Below are 666 nucleotides of genomic sequence, written 5' to 3' on the forward strand. Positions count from 1 at the left end.
CATGCATTCATAGTGTTCTTCATGATCTTCAAGTTGTTCTTGACAAGTCTTCTTGTTTGATCTTGATGATTTCTTGTTTTGTGTCTTTTGTTGTTTTTCATGTGCATTTTTGCATTCATATTTTTCATGCATTAAAGATTTCTAAGTTTGGTGTCTTGCATGTTTTCTTTGCATCAAAAATTTTTCAAAATTATGTTCTTGATATTCATCATGATCTTCAAAGTGTTCTTGGTGTTCATCTTGACATTCATAGCATTCTTGCATGCATTCATTGTTTTGATCTAAAAATTTCATGCATTGAGTATTTTTGTTGTTTTTCTCTCTCATAATTAAAAATTCAAAAATAAAAAAAATATCTTTTCCTTATTTCCCTCCAAAATTTTCGAAATTTTGGGTTGACTTGGTCAAAAATTTTCAAAATTAGTTGTTTCTTACAAGTCAAGTCAAAATTTCAATTTTAAAAATCTTATCTTTTCAAAATATTTTTCAAAAATCATATCTTTTTCATTTTCTTTATTATTTTCGAAAATTTTAAAAATTATTTTTCAAAAATCTTTTTCTTATCTTTTACATCATATTTTCGAAAATTAGCTAACAATTAATGTGATTGGTTCAAAAATTTGAAGTTTGTTACTTTCTTGTTAAGAAAGGTTTAATCTTTAAATT

The sequence above is a fragment of the Arachis duranensis genome, unplaced genomic scaffold (genome assembly GCF_000817695.3).
Source record: "Arachis duranensis cultivar V14167 unplaced genomic scaffold, aradu.V14167.gnm2.J7QH unplaced_Scaffold_68558, whole genome shotgun sequence".
Classification (NCBI taxonomy): domain Eukaryota; kingdom Viridiplantae; phylum Streptophyta; class Magnoliopsida; order Fabales; family Fabaceae; genus Arachis; species Arachis duranensis.